This window comes from Schistocerca piceifrons, chromosome 9 (genome assembly GCF_021461385.2).
Source record: "Schistocerca piceifrons isolate TAMUIC-IGC-003096 chromosome 9, iqSchPice1.1, whole genome shotgun sequence".
Lineage (NCBI taxonomy): Eukaryota > Metazoa > Arthropoda > Insecta > Orthoptera > Acrididae > Schistocerca > Schistocerca piceifrons.
In genome coordinates, this window is record NC_060146.1 from 60,261,655 (window position 1) to 60,276,540 (window position 14,886).

General features: G+C 45.5%; 1 protein-coding gene across 1 annotated transcript in view; it reads right to left on the reverse strand.

Annotated features, from left to right (window-relative positions):
* The window catches only part of LOC124717126 (15-hydroxyprostaglandin dehydrogenase [NAD(+)]-like), an 85,292-nt gene extending 72,200 nt beyond the window's left edge, over positions 1 to 13,092 (reverse strand). The window contains exon 1 of the mRNA XM_047243862.1: positions 13,067 to 13,092. The gene's annotated coding sequence lies outside the window, so the exon portion shown is untranslated. The remainder of the gene's footprint in view (positions 1 to 13,066) is intronic.
* Positions 13,093 to 14,886: the final 1,794 nt, after the last annotated feature.

Consider the following 14,886-nt stretch of genomic DNA (forward strand, 5'->3'; position numbering starts at 1 on the left):
CATCACGCCGGGTGATACGCCAGTATGGCGATGACAAACACACGCTTCCAATATGGCTTCACCGCGATGTCGCCAAACACAGATGCGACCATCATGATGCTGTAAACAGAACCTGGATTCGTCCAAAAAAATGACGTTTTGCCATTCGTGCACACAGGTTCGTCGTTGAGTACACCATCGCAGGCGCTCCTGTCTGTGATGCAGCGTCAAGGGTAACCGCAGCCATGGTCTCCGCGCTGATAGTCCATGCTGCTGCAAACGTCGTCGAAATGTTCGTGCACATGGTTGTTGTCTTGCAAACGTCCCCATCTGTTGGCTCAGGGACCGAGATGTGGCTGCACGATCCGTTACAGCCATGCGGATAAGATGCCTGTCATCTAGACTGCTAGTGATACGAGGCCGTTGGGATCCAGCACGGCGTTCCGTATTGCCCTCCTGAACCCGCCGATTCCATATTCTGCTAACAGTCATTGGATCTCAACCAACGCGAGCAGCACTGTCGCGATACGATAAACCGCAATCGCGATAGGCTACAATCCGACCTTTATCAAAGTCGGAAACGTGATGGTACGCATTTCTCCTCCTTACACGAGGCATCACAACAACGATTCAGCAGGCAACGCCGGTCTACTGCTGTTCGTGTATGAGAAATCGGTTGGAAACTTTCCTCATGTCAGCACGCAGTAGGTGTCGGCGCCAACCTTGTGTGAATGCTCTGAAAAGCTAATAATTTGCATATCACAACATCTTCAACCTGTAGGTTTAATTTCGGGTCTGTAGCACGTCATCTTCATGGTGTAGCAATATTAATGACCAGTTGTGTATTATTCCTTACGTCACGTGGATTTGATATTATTTACGTGCTCAATAGGATCCTCAGCGTTTTTAATATAACTTGTCACATCTTGGCATTGTACACCGTCCTCCTGGTCCAGACTTGACAATTGCGTATTTCGTGTTACTTGCGGTATTGCTGTGCCGGTGTTATTCTGACGACGATTCACAGCGGCGACCACAACCGTTACTACACACATCAGATCAAATCTCAATTACGAGTAATGACTACCATCAGCTGTTGAATGGAATAACGACAGTGAAAATGTGTGCCAGACGCTGGATTCGAACCCGCATTTCCCGCTCATCGCGAGCAGTCGCCTTACCGTTTCGCTATCCGCACACGAATGACTGCCAAACCCAAACTTCTGTATGTGGTCAACCATACGTCTACGATCTATACTCGCACATCCATAACGCATATTCCCGCACGAATCAGACGACATTTCTCCGCGTGTTCGGTCAGATAAGAAGGGACTGAGTTAATGGATCAACGATCAACTTGAACAAGCGTCTTGGGACGTCTGTCCCTAACAAATAAAACGACCAATAACAAACAAAATAAGATTAACGACAAAAATAAAAGAAAATGGTAAGGCGGGAAATCTGGGTTCGAGTCTCGGTCCGGCAGAAATTTTCATTGTCGTCATTCCATTCAACAGCTGATGGTAGTCATTATTCGCAATTGCGATTTCATGTGATGTGTTATGTTACTTAGGCTCCTAATATGACTAATGAGGCTTATGCTATTTCAAGTACAATAATTTTACACCGTACCATCAGCTCATTCTCGGTGATTGTCGGTGACAGATACGTTCGCGTACCTTCATGTAAAAAGATTTTTTTTTTTTGTTATTACTTGCAGATAATCTGAACGTGTGCCAACCGCGTCAAACGTGGCATTAGCGCCGGCCGGAGTGGCCGAGGGGTTCTAGGCGCTACAGTCTGGAACAGCGCGGCCGCTACGGTCGCAGGTTCGAATCCTGCCTCGGGCATGGATGTGTGTGATGTCCTTAGGTTAGTTAGGTTTAAGTAGTTTTAAGTTCTAGGGCACTGATGACAACAGATGTTAAGTCCCATAGTGCTCAGAGCCATTTGAGCCTTTTTTTTGGCATTAGCGATAATACCTTTAGCAACACAGACATTTTTTTTTCCTTTTGGAATGATTAATTCCTGTTGCTGCACCAAGGTTACGGAGTCGACCAACGCGCTCTCAAATTTTAGTTCCCTGGACTTTTCGCGTGATATATGCACACTCATCCCCCCCATGAACCATGGACCTTGCCGTTGGTGGGGAGGCTTGCGTGCCTCAGCGATACAGATAGCCGTACCGTAGGTGCAACCACAACGGAGGGGTATCTGTTGAGAGGCCAGACAAACGTGTGGTTCCTGAAGAGGGGCAGCAGCCTTTTCAGTAGTTGCAAGGGCAACAGTCTGGAAGATTGACTGATCTGGCCTTGTAACAATAACCAAAACGGCCTTGCTGTGCTGGTACTGCGAACGGCTGAAAGCAAGGGGAAACTACAGCCGTAATATTTCCCGAGGGCATGCAGCTTTACTGTATGATTACATGATGATGGCGTCCTCTTGGGTAAAATATTCCGGAGGTAAAATAGTCCCCCATTCGGATCTCCGGGCGGGGACTACTCAAGAGGATGTCGTTATCAGGAGAAAGAAAACTGGCGTTCTACGGATCGGAGCGTGGAATGTCAGATCCCTTAATCGGGCAGGTAGGTTAGAAAATTTAAAAAGGGAAATGGATAGGTTGAAGTTAGATATAGTGGGAATTAGTGAAGTTCGGTGGCAGGAGGAACAAGACTTCTGGTCAGGTGACTACAGGGTTATAAACACAAAATCAAATAGGGGTAATGCAGGAGTAGGTTTAATAATGAATAGGAAAATAGGAATGCGGGTAAGCTACTACAAACAGCATAGTGAACGCATTATTGTGGCCAAGATAGACACGAAGCCCACGCCTACTACAGTAGTACAAGTTTATATTCCAACTAGCTCTGCAGATGACGAAGAAATTGAAGAAATGTATGATGAAATAAAAGAAATTATTCAGATTGTGAAGGGAGACGAAAATTTAATAGTCATGGGTGACCGGAATTCGAGTGTAGGAAAAGGGAGAGAAGGAAACATAGTAGGTGAATATGGATTGGGGGACAGAAATGAAAGAGGAAGCCGCCTGGTAGAATTTTGCACAGAGCACAACATAATCATAACTAACACTTGGTTTAAGAATCATGAAAGAAGGTTGTATACATGGAAGAACCCTGGAGATACTAAAAGGTATCAGATAGATTATATAATGGTAAGACAGAGATTTAGGAACCAGGTTTTAAATTGTAAGACATTTCCAGGGGCAGATGTGGACTCTGACCACAATCTATTGGTTATGACCTGCAGATTAAAACTGAAGAAACTGCAAAAAGGTGGGAATTTAAGGAGATGGGACCTGGATAAACTAAAAGAACCAGAGGTTGTACAGAGATTCAGGGAGAGCATAAGGGAGCACTTGAGAGGAATGGGGGAAATAAATACAGTAGAAGAAGAATGGGTAGCTTTGAGGGATGAAGTAGTGAAGGCAGCAGAGGATCAAGTAGGTAAAAAGACGAGGGCTAGTAGAAATCCTTGGGTAACAGAAGAAATATTGAATTTAATTGATGAAAGGAGAAAATATAAAAATGCAGTAAGTGAAACAGGCAAAAAGGAATGCAAACGTCTCAAAAATGAGATCGACAGGAAGTGCAAAATGGCTAAGCAGGGATGGCTAGAGGACAAATGTAAGGATGTAGAGGCCTATCTCACTAGGGGTAAGATAGATACCGCCTACAGGAAAATTAGAGAGACCTTTGGAGATAAGAGAACAACTTGTATGAATATCAAGAGCTCAGATGGAAACCCAGTTCTAAGCAAAGAAGGGAAAGCAGAAAGGTGGAAGGAGTATATAGAGGGTCTATACAAGGGCGATGTACTTGAGGACAATATTATGGAAATGGAAGAGGATGTAGATGAAGATGAAATGGGAGATATTATACTGCGTGAAGAGTTTGACAGAGCACTGAAAGACCTGAGTCGAAACAAGGCCCCCGGAGTAGACAATATTCCATTGGAACTACTGACGGCCGTGGGAGAGCCAGTCCTGACAAAACTCTACCATCTGGTGAGCAAGATGTATGAAACAGGCGAAATACCCTCAGACTTCAAGAAGAATATAATAATTCCAATCCCAAAGAAAGCAGGTGTTGACAGATGTGAAAATTACCGAACTATCAGCTTAATAAGTCACAGCTGCAAAATACTAACACGAATTCTTTACAGACGAATGGAAAAACTAGTAGAAGCCAACCTCGGGGAAGATCAGTTTGGATTCCGTAGAAACACTGGAACACGTGAGGCAATACTGACCTTACGACTTATCTTAGAAGAAAGATTAAGGAAAGGCAAACCTACGTTTCTAGCATTTGTAGACTTAGAGAAAGCTTTTGACAATGTTGACTGGAATACTCTCTTTCAAATTCTAAAGGTGGCAGGGGTAAAATACAGGGAGAGAAAGGCTATTTACAATTTGTACAGAAACCAGATGGCAGTTATAAGAGTCGAGGGACATGAAAGGGAAGCAGTGGTTGGGAAGGGAGTAAGACAGGGTTGTAGCCTCTCCCCGATGTTGTTCAATCTGTATATTGAGCAAGCAGTAAAGGAAACAAAAGAAAAATTCGGAGTAGGTATTAAAATTCATGGAGAAGAAATAAAAACTTTGAGGTTCGCCGATGACATTGTAATTCTGTCAGAGACAGCAAAGGACTTGCAAGAGCAGTTGAATGGAATGGACAGTGTCTTGAAAGGAGGATATAAGATGAACATCAACAAAAGCAAAACAAGGATAATGGAATGTAGTCTAATTAAGTCAGGTGATGCTGAGGGAATTAGATTAGGAAATGAGGCACTTAAAGTAGTAAAGGAGTTTTGCTATTTGGGGAGCAAAATAACTGATGATGGTCGAAGTAGAGAGGATATAAAATGTAGGCTGGCAATGGCAAGGAAAGCGTTTCTGAAGAAGAGAAATTTGTTAACATCGAGTATAGATTTAAGTGTCAGGAAGTCATTTCTGAAAGTATTCGTATGGAGTGTAGCCATGTATGGAAGTGAAACATGGACGATAAATAGTTTGGACAAGAAGAGAATAGAAGCTTTCGAAATGTGGTGCTACAGAAGAATGCTGAAGATTAGATGGGTAGATCACATAACTAATGAGGAAGTATTGAATAGGATTGGGGAGAAGAGAAGTTTGTGGCACAACTTGACCAGAAGAAGGGATCGGTTGGTAGGACATGTTCTGAGGCATCAAGGGATCACCAATTTAGTATTGGAGGGCAGCGTTGAGGGTAAAAATCGTAGAGGGAGACCAAGAGATGAATACACTAAGCAGATTCAGAAGGATGTAGGTTGCAGTAGGTACTGGGAGATGAAGAAGCTTGCACAGGATAGAGTAGCATGGAGAGCTGCATCAAACCAGTCTCAGGACTGAAGACCACAACAACAACATGCACACTCATGCTCGTAAATTACGGGTAATGCTGATACATGGTGAAAAAACGGTCTGGTGGGCGGTTTGCGGGTTTAAATCACCTCGGGGTATGACCATGCGGTGCATTTGACCTGCGGTCGTCGCACGGTGGCCCTGGCAGCAGTCCACATACCTGCGGATGTGTGTTGGCGCATGTCAGAATACGGTGCACCGAGTAAATGTGCAGACGTTTTCAGACGAGCTAATGGTGACTGTGTGTTGAAAATGGCTAAAAGAACACATATTGATGCCATTATGAGGGGTAGAGTATTAGGGCGACTGGAGGCTGGTCAAATACAGCAGGTCGTAGCACGGGCCCTCCGTGTGCCACAAAGTGTGATCTCAAGATTATGGCAATGACTCCAGCAGACAGCAAACCTGTCCAGGCGCTACAGTACGGGACGTCCACAGTGTACAACACCACAAGAAGACCGATATCGCACAATCAGTGCCCACAGAGGGCCACGGAGTACTGCAGGTAGCCTTGCTCGGGACCTCACCGCAGTCACAGTTGTCTCCAGACACACAGTCTATAGACGACTGAACAGACATGGTTTATTCGCCAGGAGACCTGCAACGTGCCTTCCACTGACTGCTGGTCACAGGAGAGCCCGTAAAGCGTGGTGTCATGAACAAAGTACAAGGTCATTGGAACAGTGGTCCCAGGCTATGTTCACGGACGAGTCCAGGTCTAGTCCGAACAGCGATTCTAGCCGGGTTTTCATCTGACGTGAACCAGGAATCACATACCAACACCTTAATGTTCTTGAAAGGGACCTCTATGGAGGTCGTGGTTTGATGGTGTGGAATGGTATTGGTGCACGTACAACCCTGCATGTCTTTGACAGAAGAACTGTAACAGGTCAGGTGTATCGGGACGTCATTTTGCACCAGTGTGTCCGCCTTTTCAGGGGTTCAGTGGTTCTCACCTTCCTCCTGATGGATGATAACGCACGGCCCCACCGAGCTGCCCCGGCCGGACGAAGTGGTCGTGCGGTTAAAGGCGCTGCAGTCTGGAACCGCAAGACCGCTACGGTCGCAGGTTCGAATCCTGCCTCGGGCATGGATGTTTGTGATGTCCTTAGGTTAGTTAGGTTTAACTAGTTCTAAGTTCTAGGGGACTAATGACCTCAGCAGTTGAGTCCCATAGTGCTCAGAGACCCTCCCACCGAGCTGCCATCGTGGAGGGGTACCTTGAAACAGAAGATATCAGGCGAATGGAGTGGCCTGCCTGTTCTCCAGACCTAAACCCCATCGAGCACGTCTGGGATGCTCTCGGTCGACGTATCGCTGCACGTCTTCAAACCCCTACGACACTTCAGGAGCTCCGACAGGCCCTGGTGCAAGAATGGGAGGCTGTACCCCAGCAGCTGCTCGACCACCTGATCCAGAGTATGCCAACCCGTTGTACGACCTGTGTACGTGTGCATGGTGATAATATCCCATATTGATGTCGGGGTACATGCGCAGGAAACAGTGACGTTTTGTAGTACATTTGTTTAGGCATGGTTTTCTCAACCTATCACCAATACCGTGGACTTACATTTCTGTGTCGTGTGTGTTCCCTGTGTGCCTATCCTATTAGCACCAGTTTTGCGTAGTGCCACGTTGTGTGCCACCACATTCTGCAATTAACCTTAATTTATTAGCATGAGTGTAGATGGAAGCCATATATTTGTTTATTCCTCTAGGAACGCACTCTTTCAGAACCTTGCATGTATTGTATGTTAACCGGGGACCTAGAAACGACGGAGAGGCTCCGTCCCCGCCGCAGCCGCAGTGGTCCACAAACCCACGACGACTACCGCAGTCCACTTCACCCCTCCACCGTCCCACACCGAACCTAGGGTTATTGTGCAGTTCGTGCCGGGGACCAGGCGCTCCTTCCCGCTCCGGAAAGCCGTGCGTTAGACCGATCGGCTAACCGGGCGGGCTTCTCAGAAGCTTAACAGTAGACCACGATGTGATGCAAGACGCCTCTCTTGTAGCGTCTGCCGCTGGTGGTGGATAAACCTCTGCGTGACGCTTTCGCGTTTACTAAATGAATCTGTAACGAAACGCACTGCTCTTCTTTGGATCTTCCCTATTTCCTGCATCAATTCTAATTGGTTCAAATTCAAATGGCTCTGAGCACTATGGGACTCAACCGCTTAGGTCATCAGTCCCCTAGACCTTACAACTACTTAAACCTAACTAACCTAAGGATATCACACACAGCCATGCCCGAGGCAGGATTCGAACATGCGACCGTAGCGGTCGCGCGGTTTCAGACTGTAGCGCCTAGAACCGCTCGGCCCCTTCGGCCGGTTTCTAATATGGATAGAAGACTGATGAGCGGTATTCAAGTATCGGTCGAACGACGGTTTTGTAATCTACCTCCTTCGTGGGTGAAGTACAGTTCCTGAGGAATTTTAGAACATGTTTTTTTGCTCGAGTATCATGTCGTTTTTGGAAACCCAGAATCTACTATGTAGGAATCAACATGGATTCCGGAAACAGCGATCGTGTGAGACCCAACTCGCTTTATTTGTTCATGAGACCCAGAAAATATTAAATACAGGCTCCCAGGTAGATGCCATTTTTCTTGACTTCCGGAAGGCGTTCGATACAGTTCCGCACTGTCGCCTGATAAACAAAGTAAGAGCCTACGGAATATCAGACCAGCTGTGTGGCTGGATTGAAGAGTTTTTAGCAAACAGAACACAGCATGTTGTTATCAATGGAGAGACGTCTACAGACGTTAAAGTAACCTCTGGCGTGCCACAGGGGAGTGTTATGGGACCATTGCTTTTCACAATATATATAAATGACCTAGTAGATAGTGTCGGAAGTTCCATGCGGCTTTTCGCGGATGATGCTGTAGTATACAGAGAAGTTGCATCATTAGAAAGTTGCAGCGAAATGCAGGAAGATGATAGCGGAACAAACACTGGTAGCAGTTACTTCTGTAAAATATCTGGGAGTATGCGTGCGGAACGATTTGAAGTGGAATGATCATATAAAATTGATTGTTGGTAAGGCGGGTACCAGGTTGAGATTCATTGGGAGAGTGCTTAGAAAATGTAGTCCATCAACAAAGGAGGTGGCTTACAAAACTCTCGTTCGACCTATACTTGAGTATTGCTCATCAGTGTGGGATCCGTACCAGATCGGTTTGACGGAGGAGATAGAGAAGATCCAAAGAAGAGCGGCGCGTTTCGTCACAGGGTTATTTGGTAACCGTGATAGCGTTACGGAGATGTTTAATAAACTCAAGTGGCAGACTCTGCAAGAGAGGCGCTCTGCATCGCGGTGTAGATTGCTCGCCAGGTTTCGAGAGGGTGCGTTTCTGGATGAGGTGTCGAATATATTGCTTCCCCCTACTTATACCTCCCGAGGAGATCACGAATGTAAAATTAGAGAGATTAGAGCGCGCACGGAGGCTTTCAGACAGTCGTTCTTCCCGCGAACCATACGCGACTGGAACAGGAAATGGAGGTAATGACAGCGGCACGTAAAATGCCCTCCGCCACACACCTTTGGGTGGCTTGCGGAGTATAAATGTAGATGTAGATGTAGCAATATTACAATGAATTATGGCTGCCTCGGCTGTAATTGGTCGTATGTGGCTTTCCTATTTCAAGTCGCTCGGTATGCATACTCCCAATTATTTAACAGATATGATCGCTTTGGCAATCGTATCATTATACAATATCTGGTCTCTGCGTCCATCTGTGTGCAATACGTCACATTTGCAAGGTGACAGTTATTGTACTATATGAAATCAAATCATCGCAACTTCTGAACGGTTTGCGTTAGGATGTTCATACTGTACGGTTGGTCGCGGGACGTGATGGGAATTAGTATGCGCATGTATGGTCTGGCTTTGCGACGAAGCTCACTTTCGTTTGGATGGGCTCGTCAATAAGAAAAATTGGCGCGTTTGGCGGGCCAAAAATTCGCATTTCGCGGTCGAGAAGTCTCTTCACCCTCAACGGGTGACTGTGATATGCAATGTCCAGTCATGGCATAATCGGAGCGATATTCCTTAATAGCACGGTGACTACCGATCGGTACGTGAAGCTATTGGAAGATGATTCCATCCCCGTTATTCAAAACAACCCTCATTCTGACAAGATGTGGTTCGTGCAAGACGGAGCTCGACGCCATCGAAGCAAGAGAGTGCTTGGTGTCCTGGAGGAGCACGTTGCGGAAAGAATTCTAGTTCTGGCATTGGCTTCGGTTGGCCGCCATATTCTCCGGATCTGAACACATGCGACTCTTTTTTGTGGGGCTATGTTAAAGACAGGGTGTGCAGCAATAGTTTCTAAACCATTGCTGAGCTGAAAACAGCCATTCAGGAGGTCATGGACAGCATCGAAGCCCGACATGGGCCATGTAGAATTTAGCTATTCGTCTGAGGCAAATCTTCGTCCATGATGGCAGGAACATCGAACATGTCAGAACCTAAATCCCAATATCTGTGGTGACGTTTACATTTTGAATAAAGTATGTGCACGCCGTAGTTTGTAAGTAATATAAGTTTATTTTCATATAGTTCAGTAATTGTCACCCTATATGTTGCGGACCACAGCTAATTCCTGCAACAAGCGACGTTACTCGACAGCTCTTTCTGCATTTCGCTATAATTTTCTAGCCTTGCGATTTCTCTGTGTAGAATACCACAATCCGCCAAATGCCTTACGGAGATTCCGACGTTATACTGCGCGCCATTTAAATACCGGGTGATCAAAAAGTCAGTATAAATTTGAAAACTGAATAAATCACGGAATAATGTAGATAGAGGTCCAAATTGACACACATGTTTGGAATGACATGGGGTTTTATTAGAACCAAAAAATACAAAAGTTAAAAAAATGTCCGACAGATAGCGCTTCATCTGATCAGAATAGCAATAATTAGCATAACAAAGTAAGACAAAGCAAAGATGATGTTCTTTACAGGAAATGTTCAATGTGTCCACCATCATTCCTCAACAATAGCTGTAGTCGAGGAATAATGTTGTGAACGGCACTGTAAAGCATGTCCGGAGTTATGGTGAGGCATTGGCGTCGGATGTAGTCTTTCAGCATCCCTAGAGATGTCGGTCGATCACAATACACTTGCGACTTCAGGTAACCCCAAAAGCCAATAATCGCACGGACTGAGGTCTAGGGACCTGGGAGGCCAAGTATGACGAAAGTGGCGGCTGAGCACACGATCATCACCAAACGACGCGCGCAAGAGATCTTTCACGCTTCTAGCAATATGGAGTGGAGCGCCATCCTGCATAAACATCGTACGTTCCAGCAGGCGTTTATCAGCCAGGCTTGGGATGATGCGATTCTGTAACATATCGGCGTACCTCTCACCCGTCACGGTAGCAGTTACTGACGTTTTGCTGTCCAGTGCCATTTGTCGGACATTTCGTGAACTTTCCTTTTTTTTTTTTACCCCAATAAAACCCTATGTCATTCCAAGCATGTGTGTCAACTTTTACCTCTCCATCTACATTACTCCGTGGTTTATTAAGTTTTCAAATTTATACTGACTTTTCGATCACCCTGTATATTCTGAGCTGCAGATTGTGCGGCTAGTCCCGGAGGAGGTTCGAATCCCCCCTCGGGCATGGGCGTGTGTGTTTGTCCGTAGGATACTTTAGGTCGCTTAGGGACTGATGACCTTGGCAGTTAAGTCCCATAAGATTTCACACACATTTGAACATTTTTTTTTTAAAATATATTCTGATTAGTAACGGTACTGCAACATTCGCTTAGGGTAAACTCGACATTACATTTACGTATGATGATTTCTCTCGATTAACAGGAGAAGATGTGTTCTACTTGCGCTCGCTCACATTCGCCCGCTCGGAACTATATCGAATGCCTTCCGGTAGGAATACGGCAACTACCTCGGCGGCATTATCTGTTGCGTTCTATGTTTTGTGAACTGTCAGAGCGAAGAGGGTTTCACACGATCGTTATTAACCCATTCACTTATTAATATTTTTCCCCATAGTCGTTCCCATATTTGCTATTTAAATTTACGAAAATCGGCGTATTTCGTTGTAGACACTTTTCTCAAAATTATATATCTTTCGACAGGAATTCTTTATAAATTTGTGCTCACTAACTGTTGGAGATATGAGGAGTGACGATAACACTGTTTTAGAAGGGGCTCTGCATCTTGTTGTAATGTTGTAAGTAGGCTTTTAAGGTTTTTATGTTGGTAACATCACCTAGCACTCTGTATGAAAATCACTGGCTGTGCTGTGTGCAGTCTGTGGCTGGTTGGCATTGTTGGAATATTCGCCATTGTAGTGCTGGGCAGTTGGATGTGAACAGCGCGTAGCGTTGCGCAGTTGGAGGTGAGCCGCCAGCAGTGGTGGATGTGAGGAGAGAGATGGCAGAATTTTGAGAGCTGATGATCTGGACGTGTGTCCGCCAGATAGACTAAATTTGTAATACTGGATATCATGAGCTGATATATATATATATATATATATATATATATATAAGATTTTTATAGAGAATAAACAATGTATTTACCTTAATAATGTTCAAAAGTGTGTGATGACTTTTGAACGTTATTAAGGTAAATACATTGTTTGTTCTCTATAAAAATCTTTCATTTGCTGACTATGCCTATCTGTAGTTAGTGGCTTCAGTAGTTAGAATCTTTTATTTAGCTGGCTGTAGTGGCGCTCGCTGTGTTGCAGTAGTTCGAGTAACGAAGATTTTTGTGAGGTAAGTGATTCATGAAAGGTATAGGTTATTGTTAGTCAGGGCCATTCTTTTGTAGGGATTATTGAAAGATTGCGTTGCGCTAAAAATATTGTGTGTCAGTTTGGTGTTGATCAGAATAGGTAAAGAGAGAAACGTCTGAGTACGTTCAGTTCTGCCCAGCTGTTTGAAAATCAAATAACCTACATCTACATCTACATCTATATCCATACTCCGCAAGCCACCTGACGGTGGGTGTCGGAGGGTACCTTGAGTACCTCTATCGGTTCTCCCTTTTATTCCAGTCTCGTATTGTTCGTGGAAAGAAGGATTGTCGGTATGCCTCTGTGTGGGCTCTAATCTCTCTGATTTTATCCTCACGGTCTCTTCGCGAGATATACTTAGGAGGGAGCAATATACTGCTTGACTCCTCGGTGAAGGTATGTTCTCGAAACTAACTTCAACAAAAGCCCGTACCAAGCTACTGAGCGACTCTCCTGCAGAGTCTTCCACTGGAGTTTATCTATCATCTCCGTAACGCTTTCGCGATTACTAAATGATCCTGTAACGAAGCGCGCTGCTCTCCGTTGGATCTTCTCTCTCTCTTCTATCAACCCTATCTGGTACGGATCCCACACTGCTGAGCAGTATTCAAGCAGTGGGCGAACAAGCGTACTGTAACCTACTTCCTTTGTTTTCGAATTTCATTTCCTTAGGATTCGTAAGAGGTTTATCAGCACAGTCATTCATTAATTTTTCTAAAGGGACGTTTCAATGTGCGGAGCAATTTGAGTGAGTGAATGAATGACGAAGGGTGTAAGTGCTACTCTGCGATGAACATTCCGATATGGGAGAGGCGAACGACCAGAGGACTTGACAACTGCTAACCCTATGCCCCCTCAGAGCGCGTAAACAAGAGGCCTGTAAACGTGAAACGAGAGAACCTTGCCAGACGTACCTCTCAGCGATGCTGCGCGTCGGTGCGTCGCTAGCAGACTGTGAAGGATTTGAGTGGAGGCAGCCACGGCGCATGCGCAAAGGGTGCAAGGTCGCGACTTCCGGCAGCTGATAGCTGACTCACGGCGTTAGGACACCGATCTGGGTTCACGTAAGCCGGAGCGGCCAGGCGAAGGACTTCCTGGCGGCTCCGATCAGCTGATAAACACAGCGCGCTCTACTCACGCTGGACGTATTGGAAACAGCAGGTGCACGTCAACAGGTAGACTGAAGTGGCAAAACGTTACGACCACCTACTCGATGCGGTAGACCAGGATAGAAGATTCGAACAACTTACGGGTTTGCTGCCGGGTGACGTCGTTGACCACCGCCGATGTTTCGACTGGAGCACACCCTGCCATTCTCAAGGCACAGATGCAAGGAGGAAGAAATGTGCAAGGAAATTTAATACCTCGGTTCACAGAGGAGAAACAAGGAAGATACAACACACAGAACAAGTGTCAACACAAACAAAGATGACCAACACCAGAAATATCAATAGAGACTAATCAACAGGTGAGATAGTACTAATTCTGTCCCTCTGTTTTTTGATGAGAGACAGAGCCGGATTCCAAGCAGCATTTAAACAAAATCCACCATCTCTGTTAATAAAGTTGCCTGATAGTTTGATTTCAACAGCTTCCTTAATAACACTATCCCAATAGCTGGACGTGCAAGCCAGAATCTCCGTGTTGTTGTATTCCATAGGATGACCAGTGTCAAGGCAGTGTTCTGCAATAGCGGATTTGCTCGGCTGTTGTAACCGTGTGTGACGCTTGTGTTCAATACACCGGTCTTCCACAGTCCTGAATGTCTGACCAATATATGACATCCCACAACTGCAAGGAATACGATAGACCCCAGCCTTACGCAAACCAAGATCATCTTTTACGGACGCCAACAGGGAGTTGCAATGGGAAGCCCGTTGTCACCTCTTTGTTAAATGATTCGTTTGGACGGCCGGCGTGGCCGATCGTTTCTAGGCGCTGCAGTCTGGAACCGCGCGACCGCTACGGTCGCAGGTTCGAATCCTGCCTTGGGCGTGGATGTCTCTGATAGGTTTAAGTAGTTCTAAGTTCTAGGGGACTGATGACCTCAGAAGTTAAGTCCTATAGTGCTCAGAGCCATATGAACCATTTTTTTTGATTCGTTTGTGGCAAGCAGCTCCGACGAAGAGGTGAAAGAAGAAGTTCATAGCTTTCTGAACAGCATGACGGCGAGCTGGTATGACATGGGCATACAAAAACTGCCACAGCGTCTACAAAAATGCATCGACAGAAATGGTGATTATGTCGAAAAATAGCTAAATGTACAAGCTGTAAACTGATGTAAACCATTGTAGAAATAAACAGGTCTATCTACTTATAAAAAAATAGGAGACCTTAGATTTTGGAATTACCCTCGTAAAAATACCGCGACACCCCTTTGTAATACGGAACTGACCGCTAAATGTTAAGAGAGATGGACCCCCCAGTGTCAAAGGAGGATGGGCGTTTTGTGTTGGCAATACAGAAGTTGTAGCATCAGAATGGTTCGCTCAGGAGGGTTCAGTGATTTCGAATGTGGGCTAGTCATTGGATGTCACCTGAGTGACAAATCCATCGGGCACAGTTTAACCCTTCTAGAACTCCCGAAGTCAACTGCTGGTGATGCGTTTGTGAAGTGGAAACACAAAGGAATGACAACAGATAAACCAAGACCACACAGACCTCATGTAGTGACGAACAGGGACGGTCGAACATTGATGATGATGATGATGATGATGTTTGGTTTGTGGGGCGC